Source organism: Callospermophilus lateralis, chromosome 4, assembly GCF_048772815.1.
Source record: "Callospermophilus lateralis isolate mCalLat2 chromosome 4, mCalLat2.hap1, whole genome shotgun sequence".
Classification (NCBI taxonomy): Eukaryota; Metazoa; Chordata; class Mammalia; order Rodentia; family Sciuridae; genus Callospermophilus; species Callospermophilus lateralis.
In genome coordinates this window covers 67,008,297-67,022,329 of record NC_135308.1, presented here as the reverse complement: position 1 = coordinate 67,022,329, position 14,033 = coordinate 67,008,297, and the positions used below count along the sequence as shown (strand labels likewise).

The 14,033-nt window shown below is 41.8% G+C and overlaps 1 protein-coding gene across 5 annotated transcripts in view; it reads right to left on the bottom strand.

The window, feature by feature from the left end:
- Positions 1-14,033, bottom strand: part of Cacna1c (calcium voltage-gated channel subunit alpha1 C) — a 707,547-nt gene that overhangs the window by 318,291 nt on the left and 375,223 nt on the right. The window lies entirely within an intron of this gene.

Genomic DNA, 14,033 nt, shown 5'->3' with positions numbered 1-14,033 from the left:
GGCAGAAACATGAGTCTGGAAAGAATGGGCCCCCAAACAGCCTGCAATGTAATTCCACAAACTGCAATACTATCACCCAAGAGTTTGGGATAAGAATGGAACTTATCTCTTAGCAATGTCTCCTACATGCCATGTATCATTGCTGAGTTTTCTATACCACTAAATCACACTACAGGATTAAGAAAATCTCCTTATTTGTTATTATTGACCTAAAGCAGTAGTATCTCAAAGTTAGGTTCCTGGGACAGCAGCAGAAGCAGCACCTGGAAACTTATTAAAATGCACATTCTCAGGCCCCGACCCCAGCCCTGCTGAATCAGAAATTCTGGGGGTGGGGCCCAGCAGCCTGATTTAACAAGCTTGTTATATGATTTTGTTGCAAAGGAAAGACTCAGAATCCCTGGCCTAAAGAGACTGCAACATTCAATGATTGTTCCGCCCACCTTGGTCTCTAGGCAGTCAGATGGGACTTTAGAACCTTACAGGTGGAAGGGGCTTTGGGTGTCTACTAGACCAATTTCTGCCTGGTGAAGCCTCTCGTTGTTGCTGCTTAAGGATGCTTTTTGTCCTCATGAGCTCAGCATTTTGTACAATGAACCCTTGACTGCATCTTTCCCTTTAACTCTTACCCAAGTCCCATTTCCATAAGTCACTCAGGATCAGTCTAATTTTTCTACCTTGTGACAGCCCTGCATGTATTTGAAACCAGTCAACACAGTGCCCCTACATTTTCCCCTCTCCAAATTAAATATCTCTAGATCCCTCTAGGGTTCCTTATATAAAACAATTTCCAGAGGGCTTCCTTGGCCTCCCTCACTGCATGTGACGAACATGAGATGAGGAATCTCCTGAACCTTTGCAAACATGGAGAACAATGCCCCAGGAGCACACGACCTAAAAAGAGCACAGGGGACTGCTGCTTTCCCAACCTGGACACCCCAGGTTGCCATCAAGGCAAACCAGGTGTCATGTCACCTGGCCTGGAGAACAAAATCCCTCTGGTCTTCACAAATACAAGAGTTAAGTCTGCTTCCATTTCTGCTTTTTGAGCACATAATTTTACATTTCTAATAATAAATGTATCTCATTAGTTCTGGCCTAGAATTTTTATTCGTATGCAGTTGAATTTATTTTTCTACTGTATAAAAAATGTGATATTATGCATACCTATTTCCCTTTTAAACTTTTGTTATTGTGCTGGCCATATGTTTTATATTCTATTATTAATGAAAAAATGAGAATTTCCACTTGTGAGCTTCAAAAACCATAACTTTTATTAGCTCATCATGAATTATAACATGATTTAGTTAAACATTCTCTTTTGACATTAGATTCTTTTCAGTATTTTTTTCTGTTTAAACATAATGCTGCAATGAACATTATTGTATGTAAAGGTAAATAAATGTTTTAAAATTATTTTCTCAGATCATACCTATAAGGAAAATTACTGGTAAAAGTTTATGGATATATTAAAGATCTTAATAAGTCATTTCCAGAAGGTTACAACTTTTTTTTCTATTTTGACCAGAGTATATGAGAGCCCATTTACCACACTTTTTGCTAGTGTGTTATATTTTTTAAATATTTGTCAATTGAATAAGTGAAAATTTCATCTTAATTTACATTTCTCTTTTACCTGGAGGTTGATTTTAAAAAGAAATGTATTGACCAATGTATGGAATACATTTTGTGAATAAATCTCTTCATGTCCTTCGTCACATTTCCTAATGGGGTGTGAGTGTTCCTCCTATTGACTTCTAGGATCTCCTTACACAACAGCAATACTGACCCATGCCTATAAAAGAATATTCACCCAGTTTGCGTTTGCCTGCCTCAAATTTCTGTAATTCTATTTCATGTAAAAATTTCATATGTTGATAATTGTATCTTTTCATCTTTCTCTTTGTGCCTTCTTCCCTAATTTTTGTGTTTAAATAATAATCCCAGCAGCTCAAGAGACTGAGGCAGGAGGATCACAAGTTCAAGTTGCCAGTCTTAATGACTTAGTGAGCCTCTGTTTCAAAATAAAGAGCTGGGGGTCTGGAGATGTAGCTCAGTGGTAAGTGCTCTGGGTTCAAACCAAAAACAAACAAACAAACAAATAAACAACAACAAAAAAACCCCTCCAATCCTGAGAACAGTTAAATATTCATTTCCCCAATGTGTTATTTTACATTTAACTCTTTAATCTGTTTGTAATTTGTTTGGACTCAATGCATAAGGTAAATATGTAAAGTTATCTTCTTTCCAAATTCTTAATAATACAGCACCCTTATCTCACCCATCTTCTGTTGTACTGGGTTTCTCTGATCATACAGAAAGCTCTAATTAGTAAATAAATAAAATTTCTCCCCCCATATATGGGTTGAAGGTACTTTAAATTTGATTCCATAAGGGAAAATAGATTTAGTTTTCTTATTTTTTATTTTTATTTTTTGGTCCTTGGGATTGAATTCAGGGGCACTACCATGGGCTACATCCCTGGCTCTTTTTATGTTTTATTTTGAGGCAAGGTCTTACTAAGTTGCCCAAGCTGGCCTCAAACTTGTGATCCTCCTGCCTCAGTCACCTAAGCTGTTGGATGACAGGTGTGCTCCAAGATGCCCTGCTAGGTTCTGTTTTCTAGTACACAGTATATGCTACATTGAAGATGCACAGAATGATGCTGTTTTTGAACGGATTATTATTTCATGGCTTCAGCTTTCCACTTTTAAAATGGTGCTATTATTACATGCGAGGTTATTTTGGACACATTTCTTTTCAAATATTTTATTCTCTCCACCAGCAATTATTGTTACTGAAGCCCGTTTCCTGGCTGGATTTTACACTGCTCTGTCTGTGGATTCTTCTACCTGGACCCATCTGTTCCATTGTAGGAACATGGTCTCAGAGAGGAGCAGATCTTTTCTGCAGTATGTTCTTCAGATGTTTTGCTTGGTAAATCCTGCCTGTTTATTCTTTCAGATAAATTAAAAATAAAAACAAACAACTATTTTTGCCAAGTGACCTCCTTCTTCCCACTCCCCACTAAATCAGAACAAACAAAACAAAACACCAAACAAACAAAATACCCTGAGATATTGATTGGGATTTTGTAAAGTTAAAAATTAATTTGGGCCAGGCACAATGGCACATGCCTGTAATCCCAGCAGCTCAAGAGGCTGAGGCAGGAGGATCATGAGTTCAAAGCCAGCCTCAGCAACTTAGAGAGGGCCTAAGTAATTCAGAAGATCCTAAATTGTCTCTAAATAAAATACAGAAAGGGCTGGGGATGTGGCTCAGTGGTTAAGTGCCCCTCAGTTCAATCCCCAGTGCCTCCTGCTGAAATTAATTTGGGAAGATTTAGCACCTTCACAATACTCAGTCTTTCCTATAGAAATACGATGTTTCTCTTCATTCGAACTGTTTATCTTTCAGATTTAATTAGGTCATACAGTCCCCGGAATTTCAGAAATATTTCCCATCAGCATATTTTTTACAATTTTGTAATTATTGTAGATAGGAATTATTTTCCATTCTATTTTCTAAATGGTCATTTTTGATACATAAAAAAGCTATTAATTTTTAAAATATTTATGTCGTTTCCAGCCACCCTTCTGAGTGCTTTTATTAATCCTAAACATTTTTATATTTTCTAGGACTACAATAAATTTTTTTGCGAATATTGACAATTTTGTCTCTCCCTTTCCACTCCCTGCTTCATTGCATTCTCCAGACCTTTTTAAAAGGACAATTAGTAATGGTTCCAAGAACCAGAACTTTTTTTTGTTGTTGTTCCTAATTTGTAAAGGGAATGCCTTGGGACTTCATTACTAAATGTTTGCTGTTGGCTTGAGATAGATACTCGTTATCATATTAGGTGTCATTATTTCTAGAATACTAAAAGCTTTATCTAAATGGGTACCCTCTTTTATTGTATACTGCATTTTCTTAGTTGACTTACTGATGGAACTTATTAGAGTAACAAATAATTTCCCAGAATCAAATAGACCTTGAGTTCATTTGTGAATCCATTAGATTTAATTTTATTTTGTTGCTTTTTCTATTTTTCATCTGTGTAATACATAAAATTGTTCTAAAATTCTGTGTGCATGTGGTGTGTGTGTGTGTGTGTGTGTGTGTGTGTGTGTGTGAGAGAGAGAGAGAGAGAGAGAGTGTGTGTGTGTGTGTGTGAGAGAGAGAGAGAGATCTGTGTTGGGTTTTACCAAATAAGATTTTAACTTTAGTATTTTCTTCTGTGTTTTGGAACAAATAACCTAAAGTTGAAATTTACATATTTCAAGAAGGTTGACATTGTGATTTTCAAATTTCTTAATATACAACTATGAATAGCTTTCATTCTCTTAGTCTTAAAATCTCCTTTGTGTATGCTATCATGTTACCTTACTCATTTTGAGTCCAGACTTTGAAGAAGTCAAATTTTAAAAAATTTTTTTTAGTTGTAGATGTACATAATTCCTTTGTTTTATTTATTTATTTTATGTGGTGCTGAGGATCGAACCCAGTGCCTCACACACGCTAGGCAAGCACTCTACCACTAGCCACAACCCCAGCCCAGAAGTCACATATTTTTTTAATTTCATCGTTCTAGCTCCTTGACATATGTATCAAATATAATCTTACACTGTTTTCTAATTGACTTATTTTATTTTGTTTTAGATTTTCTGTATCACTTTGTTTTTAGTATGCCTTTTGCAGAGAGTACAATTGGGTTTTGTTTTCTTAAAACTTCAAGTCTTAGACTTTTTTTTAATGTTTATATTTTAGTTGTAGTTGGACAAAATACCTTTATTTCACTTATTTATTTTTATGTGGTGCTGAGGATAGAACCCAGGCTGATCGTGCTAGGCGAGTGCTCTACCACTGAGCCACAACCCCAGACCAAGTCTTAGACTTTTTACAGTATTAAATCATAGTTAATATGTTCAACATTACTTTGCCATTTTGTTCCATGTGTCTAGATATTTTTGTGTGGGAGTATTTTTGTTTGGTGCATTTTGGTTTATTTTAGCCTTTTTATGTTTTTCAAAGTTGAGACCCTGGTTTTTAATCTTTATATTTAATAAAACATAATATTTATTTAGGTTGCATATTACATATTACATTTCTCTTACATTTACAACCCAACTTCTATAGTTTACAAAGTTCAAAGCGAAACTCATGGCTCACCTCAATAAGAAAAGTAATTTTAAAAATACATGTAATACCTAATTTTGGCCCACACCTAATATTACTCGCTAATATTAATTAATCTTGCATTATATATACAGTTTCTGATATAATTATTTCTCAAAATCTTTTAAAAATTAATTTTAATTTCTATTTTGTAGCCACAGTGAGCATAGTTTTTGTATTAATAATATTAATAGAGTTGGTATAAGTTATAATTTACTGGGTACTTTATGTACATTTTCTGTCCCTCATATAGAAATCATACATTTTCAGTGAGGTTTAGAAAGGTTAAATAACTCTTACGCAGTCCCACAATCCTTAAGTGGCAGAGGTAGGATTCATATGCAAGTATTTCTTATCTCAGAGCCTGTTCTCTTAATTATTAAGCCCTTGCTCTATTTAATTGGTTTCAAGTTCACCACTGATCTATTTTATTCTAATCTTAGGGTCCTTGATTCTGATTCATCTCAGTCACCTAGAACATTAAGAACTAATTGATTCATTGTCTCACGAGGAAGACATGAGTGGTTTATTTGCTGAGACCTTGCATATCTTAATATGTCTTTATGACGTTTTCTATCTGAGTTACATCTTATTTAACAATACAGTTCTCTGGGGCTGTCAACGGGTAGTCATGCAGAGCGTGGGCCAGGAACGTGCCTCTGGGTCCATCCATTCCCACTGGTAGGAAATCCATTTCCTCTTTGATGTATGTTCTTCACTGCTCCTTAATTTATCATGTGATTGCCATTTTTAAATTTCTTGGTATATTTATGGTACTTTTTTTTGGAAGTTCTTAGGAAGCATATCAAGCATGTTTGGTTTCCAGTCATATTAAGTAGAAAACCAGTATGGATTTTGTAAATATTTTTTCTATTTATGGCATTAGTTATTTCTCCAAACTCTGTGTCCTCAACAAGTCTGAGTGGGTTTCATTTTTTGCAATTCCAAGAACGTTGACATTAGACATATTGGTAGGCTGGGGCCCCATGACATTGGAGTCCTTTCTCCAGTTTATCACCCTGCTTGTCCACATTCTTTGGTCAGTGTTGGCTGATCAATTACAAATCTATTTATCCATGTTTTTCAAGAAAAAAATCATAATAGATGTTCCTAAATGCCTTCCAAAATCAACACTGTCTTTGCTATTTTTTTGATCTAAGCCTATAATGAAAGAAAATATAGTTAATCTGACATGTTGCCAAAATTACTGACTTCTTTCAGCACACGGCATCTTTTAAGGAATACATCCTAAGAATCTGCTGGGGATTAACAACAGAGTAAGCCTTCTAGAGCCTGTGGACGCTAGAAAATCAAAATGTTTGCCTTCCCTGGTTCTTACACACATTCCATAATTTCACAAAGATGACTGTTAGAAGCTCTAAGAAAATATCACTTTCTTCCACCATTTAAGATAAAATCAATCAAGACTGACTGGAACAGGTAGATAGGGTAAATGCACTTGTTCAATTCTTTTGTAGTCGCCAGGCCACTCTTATGGTCATGGTCAGTGGCTCCCTCATTCTGATTCCCCCGAATTCACTGCACACGCCCATGTGGTGCCCTTAGTATTCTCTACACGTGTTTGCTTGTAGAGAACTTGTCCTCTGGAATTGAGGGTCTCATGGAATCATAAGACTGTTCTCTGCTCTGCACTTTCTGCAACCTCCTTTCCCACTGTCTTCCAGGGGTTATATTACGTATAACAGTTTCTATTTTCGTGAGCAAGCAGAACCCCCAAATGACCGACTATTCTCCAAGTATTCCTCACCCCAAGCCTCTTCTTTGCTCAGAGTTGAGCCCAGCATGGTCGACTCTATTGCTGCTCCCTTTCCTGTGAGCTGGGATGCGCAGCAGTCCACTGTGAGAATATATTTAGATGCTCTGCTTTTAGGCAGATGAGACTTCTAGCAGAAGACAAGACTATTTTGACTCTGCACCTATTTTATGAACTGTATTAAGAAATCATTATTCACATCTTTGTTTATCCAGGCCGTCTGTGGTACATTTCCAAAACATAACTCAAGTTCCTCTGTCTTTTTATCCTCACAGTCTCTGCACCAGGACACTACACTCAGGTTTGTTCATTTATATAACCACATAGACCTGGCTAACACAAGCTCTCACTCCCAGCCTCGACTCTGGAGCTGTACCTTTCAGGCAAGATGAGCTGCGCCATTGCCATCGCGGAGTCTTGAGCCACATGCCCACTCTCGGAGATGCCTGTGAAAAATTACACTTTCCCTTTTGCACAGACATTTCTAATGTATTTCCCTTGTCCTTGTAGGCATTCTCCCTAGAGGCCTTCACAGTCACACCAACAGTGAAAGAGAGAAGGGGCTTTAGGGCGGGGGGAGGAGGGTTGGCCTTCACCCTGATCTCACCTCTCATTTGGGGTTGAGGACTCACACTGGAAGCAGTGGAACCCAAGGATGGGGCCGGGGCAGCTAACTGATGAGTGAAAGCTGACCTGGAAAGTGGACCAGGATACCCTACACTCTTCATACACAGCACTCAAGGCTCTGAGGGGTTGTGACCAGGCACAGGAGGTAAAGCCACTGGCCTCCTGGCTTCCAGACCTGAACCACACTTGCAGCTGTCCCCGAGGAGGGAGGTGGGTACTGACAAATAGTTGAACATCGTCAACCCTCTCCCTTCCAAGCTGGTACCTCACTAGCAGTTCACACGAGGTGCAGGGGCCTTCTTCACCCAGCACCTTAGGACACACAGTCACCATCACCACAAGACTCAAGAAAAATAAGCCTCTCTGGAAGAGATCTGCCCATCTACATCCTCAACAAGCATATGTAATGTTGTTTAATTCTATACACAGACCACATCCAGAGGAGGGAAATTCTCGAAAATTCTGGAAGATGGAGAGGATGAAGAGAGGATTCCAGTGCTGGGCATCAGGTAGGCAGTGTGTAAGTACTCTTCATGGAGAGCCTGAACAGACTAGGGGGAAATTCCCAAACAAGGGGTGTCTGCAAACAGGCACAGGTAGCCTACCTCTCCTCTGACATCTAAAACTGGGTTTGTTAGTATAGTTCAGTAGTTATTTGGTAGAGACCATAGTGTTAGGTGAGCCATAAAATTATAAAAATAAAATTATAAAATGAGGAATATAGAGAACTATAAAAATAGGAGGCTGGGAGCAGGGACACATGCCTAAAAATCCCACCAGTTTGGGAGACTGAGGTAGGAGGATTGCAAATTCAAAGCCAGCCATGGAAACTTAGTGAGACTCTGTCTCAAAATGAAAAATCAAAGAACTGGGGATGTAGGCCAGTGATAAAGCACCCCTGGATTCATTCTCCAGAACCATGTAATGAGAAGGAAAGAAGGGAAGGAGGGAGAGGGGAGGGGGGAGAAGGAAGGAAGGGAGGGAGGTGGGGGAGGGGGGAGAAGGAAGGAAGGGAGGGAGGGGGAGGGGGGAGAAGGAAGGAAGGGAGCGAGGGGGGGGAGGGGGGAGAAGGAAGGAAGGGAGGGAGGGGGAGGGGGGAGAAGGAAGGAAGGGAGGGAGGTGGGGGAGGGGGGGAAGGAAGGGAGGGGGGGAAGGAAGGGAGGGAGGGAGGGAGGGAGGGAGGAAGGAAGGAAGATAGAAATGATTCTTAGGGGGAAAACGTATCCTTCTAATGATTTCCAAGATCTCCCTCACTATGTTATAAAAATATGAATACAGAGAGGGAAAGTATCATTCTAGTGATTCCCATGAGTCTCCTGTTTATTACCAGATTAGATCAGGAGGATTTCTAGGGAGAGACAAGCCACCTGTCTCTCCTGGCCTGTGTCCTGGGCAAGAGGATTCAGGGTGAGGCAATGGTTCCTCTGCAGAGCTGGGAGATGAACATGTGGGACTCCAAGAGCTCCCTCCTGATAGAAGGAGATGTTCATCCCTCCTGCCTGCCACCCACACACCCTGGGCCATTATCACATCTGACTAACAGCCTGGAACTGGCTGGGAGCTCTGTGGGGAGGAAGCCTCTTTTGTGTGGAGGTTTCCTTAGGGTGAGAAACCACCTCTCACCATCCTGTTCACACCTGGGGAGGAGTTGGGTTCCCTGTGCCTGCAAGCAGAGCCACTGCCATACGGCCCAGAGCCTGGCCCAGTCAGTGAGCGCCTCCAAGCCCAGTTGTCCCTCCTTGGCTCTCTCTTTCCCCTTCTGCCTCACTGCGCCATCTGCAGCCACAGGAGGGAGGGAAGGCCCAGCCTGTTCCTGGATCTCATAGACAAAGATTCTTAGCTTGTCCAGCTCTGCTTTCTCCCTAATAACACTGAGTCCCCACCTTATCTTCCACCTAAGAAGCTCCACAGACCTGTTCTCTGCTTTCCAGGAGCGCACAATCCAGATGGAGAGGCCACGCGGACATGCACACACCAGCAGGGGAACAAGTCCAGCCCAGGGCTGGGAAATCTTGAAATAAGTGTAGGGAAAGGCCAGGGACTGGCTGGAACAACTTGGATTGCTCTATGGAAGAGGAAGGGCCTCAGTGGGGACAAAAGAAATAGTAGTATTCAGAAGAGTGGAGGAGAGAGAAGGCGTCCCAAGCAGCAGGCCCAAGAAGCCCTGCTCTTAGGAGAGCATCCTTCAGGCTCTGACTTTATATCCGTCATGTGTCCCCAAGACCACATCACAGCACACAGACATCCTTGTGCTTTATGCTTGGGTCCCATCTTTGGACACCAAGCCAGTCTGCGAGCCCTTGGAGAGCAGGGGCTATGCGGTATTTATCTATACATCCCACGAACATAGTAAGGTGGATGTATAGCCTGGTGCGAAATGAACATACTCATGCATACACACACAGACACACACTGTTAAGCACCTACTGTGTGCTGCCTACTAAACAAGACACCTTCTAAATTATATGTAATACTTATGAATAGCCTGGGAGGTAGAGACTATTATTCTAATTTACAAATTAAAAAATTGAGACTCAAGAGGAGTGTTCAATCAAGGTCATGGTTAATCTGAGTCTGAGTTGTATGTCCACCTGTCTGACTCAGAATCTGTCCTTTCCAATGCTCTGTTAGAGCAGAAATCTACTGCTCTGCACAGTTCAGCTGGAGCGTCTGCTTATCCAGGTAGCTCTTTACTTTGTCCTGGTTCTCACTGTTAAGTCAGCTTGCTTGGAACCTAATATATATATATTAGGATTTGGTTCTGCTGCATAAATGAAATTAACAAGCAAAAAATAACATTGCTTCTGTTTTCTCTCGAGGAAAAGCTGCCCAAAGGGAGACAGTCTTAGGGTGGGATGGCAGCTGCATGGTCACTGAGTCTCAGGCTCTTGTCTTTCTGTTTTGCCATGGTCAATGCTTGCCTTTCACCTTAAGTCTAAAGTGGTTGCTGGAACTCCAACCATTACAACTGCATTCCAGAAAGCAGGAAAGAGAAGGAGGGAGGGAGGGAGGGAGGGAGGGAAGGAAGGAAGGAAGGGAGGGAGGGAGGGAGGGAGGGAGGGAGGGAAGGGAGGGAGGGAGGGAGGGAGGGAGGGAGGGAGGGAGGGAGGGAGGGAGGGAGAGAAGTGGAAGGAAAGGGAAGAAAAGGAAAAAGGTTTATCTTTTCTGTTTTAAGTGGATTTCCTTACATTATAGAATAGAGTGTAAATGCTTCAACTTATATCTCACCTTTCTGGCTGGAGACTGAAAAATCTGGTGTTTCAGTTTAGGTAGCAAATGTTCCCCAATCAGATACTATTACTAAGGAGGAAGGTCAGGGTACACAGGCAACCAGAAATTTTTCTTATACCAAGATCATTTTTTTTTTTCAAGTATCAGGGTGTGGCTGGTCCCCAACAGTTCAGAAGCAAAGTTAGAAATCACCATTGGAACTTCCTTTTTTACTTAATACCACAGTAATCTGGAACCCAACAAGGAAAAAGCAAACAAGGCTATGAAATCATTTTCCCAGCCCCTTCCCCCAACATTGCTAGTATTCCCATGAATAGTAGAACTCTTTGATTACAGTCTCACATTTAAAATATACCAGAAACTATTTCAAGGTCAAAGAACAGAATCTGTAGTTGGCATGCTGTCACCAAGTGGCAGAAAAGCTTGTTTATAGCTGCCTGTGGTAAACAGCAGGCTCATAATAAGCTGAGTTAACTGGAGATGAGTGTGCTAGTAGACTACTATTCTCCTCCTTATCCATCCAGCTCCCTACCAGGCAAATTATGTAAAAAGAAAAAACACCTTGGAGTTTAATATTTTCACCCTTAAATATTACACTAGACTTAAGACTTTCTATTCTTAAAAATATACTCCAGCATTGCCATCCTTCCAACAGTAGAGACAGAAAGGGAGAGCTGGTGGCACTTAGGAGATTGCTTAGTCCAGCTGCCTCCTTTTCCAGAGAGAGAATCTATGAGTAGGAGAGGTCAAATCCCCTGCTCAAGGTCACAGGGATAGCAACTCTTGACCCCCAGGACCTTTCCATTTTAGCCCCTTTGGACCCTTACAACATCTTTGTACTGGAAACTCCACCAAGCTGCTGCCAGGACAAAGGTGAGGATGAGCTCTTTAGGTAGCACTCACCAAGGAGAGTACAGAGTTCTGCAGAGCCCAGGGACAGCGTTGACACACACAGGGTCCATTCCAGTGGAGGTCCATTCCAGTGGAGGCCCATTCCAGTGGAGGTCCATTCCTCCTATGGAGGCCACTGGTCAGATGTGCCTGGGCTCTGGAACAGTTCGTGCATGACCAACAACTCACTGGATACAAGACGTACTTCGGACAGCAAGAGACATTTGGGAAGTATTTTCTCTTTCTTTACCCAACTAGCTCCTTGGTTCTTGTGTGTGACATCTTTTGATTACTATAATGAATGCCTGAAATAATCAACTTAAACAGAGGAGAGGTGCAATGTTGGCTCACAGTTTTGGAGGTTCCAGGCCATGGCTGGTTGGCTTATTGCTTTGGGTCTGTGATGAGGCAGCACTCCTAAGGGGGGGAGCCTATGGTGGAGCAAAACCACTCCACTCATGACGGGAAATGGAGAAAGAGAAAGAGACCAAGGTCCCACAATCCCCACCAAGGGCACACCTGATGACCTAAAAACCTCCCGTTGGAGTCCATGTCTAAGGTCCCACTCCTTCCCAATACCACCGCACTGGGGACTATGCCTTTAACACAGGACCATTAAGGGACCATTGAGATCTGAATTATAGGACTTCTCAATGAGTTAGGCACAAGTTTCCTTTGGGAAAAAGCAAAACCAAGTAAAGCAGACTCCTATACTTCTCTCCCAGGAATTCCAAACCAGGAGGTCTGGGTAGGCCCCAGGAAACTGAATTTTTGCCATGTGCTCCAGGAGATGGTGGTAATGCCATGCAGGTACTACCTGAGGGAAAGTGATTAGGAATCTCTGTTCCAGATGACGAATGGACATTGGCTTTCTTGTGACATCACCAACCTAGAGATGATCTTGACCAGGAAGATGGCATGGTGGAAGGTCCTGTGGCCCACCCTGCTTTTCTCGATTTATCAAGCCAATGTTGAGAAGTTCTCACTGCAGCTCTAACTTCCCACCTCCCACTTTAAGTGTCTTTCCTTCTCCTGTGGTAATGGGAAGCCAGCTAATCGCCAGCCTCCATAACCCAACCCTTCACAAACTTGAAGGCTCTTACTAGGTCACCTGTCAGCCTCTCTTCTCCCAGTTAAATAATCCCCATCCCTCTCACCTCTCATCCAAGGTCCTATTTTCCAACCCATCAATCATTTCCACGCTTTTCTCTAAATGTTCTCCAAGTTCTCTCCAGTCCTGAGTTGTCTTTGTTCCTAATTCTTCTCTCGAACAGTTTGTGTTTTGTGAGATAAAAAAAAAAAAAAAAAAAAAAGTCCTGCTCCAAAAGGATTCAAAGGCTATTTTGACAGGATTAATTTAAGAAACCTCCCTGCGGCATCCCAGCAATCCAGGAAAGAGGGCAGGTTGCATAAGAAAGTCTGAGGAAGGTACTACAATAAATACTCCATTGTCGCCATGACAATGCACCCCCCAAATTCCCTAGGTGCTTGCTCAAGCATCAGGGTGATTCTAGCCGTGAAGATCTACCTGATGTTTCCTCAGACAGCCAGGAAAGGACTACTGAGCTTTCCAGTTGATTCCAGTAGCAAAGCTCAGGGCATGCTGGGACTACCCAACCAAGGAGGCGGAAACCAAATGGAATATGTGAGCCAAACATGAAAGGAAGATGGGTCGAAGACGGGTGGGCCATCAGTAGCCCTGTGAGAGAACATCAGTTAATCTCAAACAGGAATTCACTTTGCAGATGTTGTGGTTTGGATGTGAGTTATCCCCCAAAAGCTCATATGTAAGACAATGCAAGAAAGTTTGGAGGAGAAATGCTTGAGTTATGAGAATCTTAGCCCTGGTGGGATTAGCTGAGTGTAACTGAAGGCAGGTAGGGTGTGGCTGGAGAAGGTGGTTCATTGGGGGGTGTGCCTATATTTTGTATCTGGTGAGTAGAGTCTCTCTGCTTTCTGATCATCATGTGAGCTGCTTCCTTCCACCACAGTCTTCCACCATGATGTTTCTGCTTCACCTAGAGCCCCAAGGAACGGAGCCAGCTGTCTCTGAGACTGGTCACCTGAAAAGAGCCCCCAAATAAACTTCCTCCTCGATCGTTCTGGTCCCGGCTTTTAGTCGAAGCAGCGAAAAATCTGACTAAAACAGAAGGAGACTTTTAAGAGATACAAAAACCTTCTCCAGAGAAAGATATGAAAAATCAGCCAGGCGGGGAGAAGGAGAAAGAAAGGCCGCGAGACAGACAGAATACTAAGAGGGACAAAGTCCAGTGGTTGCCACAGACTTATTTTCTCTGAAGAGTGGGAAGAAAAGGGGAAGACAGCAGAGGGAAGA